This window comes from Lathamus discolor, chromosome 2, assembly GCF_037157495.1.
Source record: "Lathamus discolor isolate bLatDis1 chromosome 2, bLatDis1.hap1, whole genome shotgun sequence".
Taxonomy (NCBI): domain Eukaryota; kingdom Metazoa; phylum Chordata; class Aves; order Psittaciformes; family Psittacidae; genus Lathamus; species Lathamus discolor.
In genome coordinates this window covers 87,005,892-87,006,506 of record NC_088885.1, presented here as the reverse complement: position 1 = coordinate 87,006,506, position 615 = coordinate 87,005,892, and positions in this window count along the sequence as shown.

Sequence of the window (615 nt, the reverse complement as noted above, 5' to 3'; positions counted from 1 at the left end):
CTTGGTGGGTATCTGTTTTGTTTGTTGTTTTTCTGTTTGGTTTGGTGCTTTGTTTGGTTTGTTTCATGCTTCATTACCTGGAATTTAGTGCATTCAACATAACTGAAGATGAGGCCATGTATATTTTTCTACAGGTGAAGTCACACGCAGATTTTGAAGTAGAGGTCTTGTGCCTGCTACCCTTGCCCTGACTGCCTATGTGTATAGGGGTAAACAGAAATTCAGTGGAAGTCATAAACCATTTCTCACTCCTGTGACATCCTTTTTACTCTCCAGCTACTCTCAGTGTAGCTGTGTGGCTGGTGATTAACACATCAGCTGCTGCCACCATGTCTTAACCCACTACGGTGGGTTATAATGCTTTTTTTCCCAAACTCATTCTATCTGTGGCAGTCATACTGGGTGTCTCAGCAGACAGCATCAGACGTGGCAGTACCTCTTGTGCCCTTGAGCAGATTCCAGCCCAGAGGTCTTTGAAGCCCAGGTTCTGTTTGGCTTACACGCAGCAACATGCTGATATCAGGTTTTGGGGCTTTGTTTGCTTGGGTTTTTTGACAAGGTGTATTTTTTGTTGTTCCTATCAGCTACATCCACTGTTAGTTGTTAGCTTCAGAT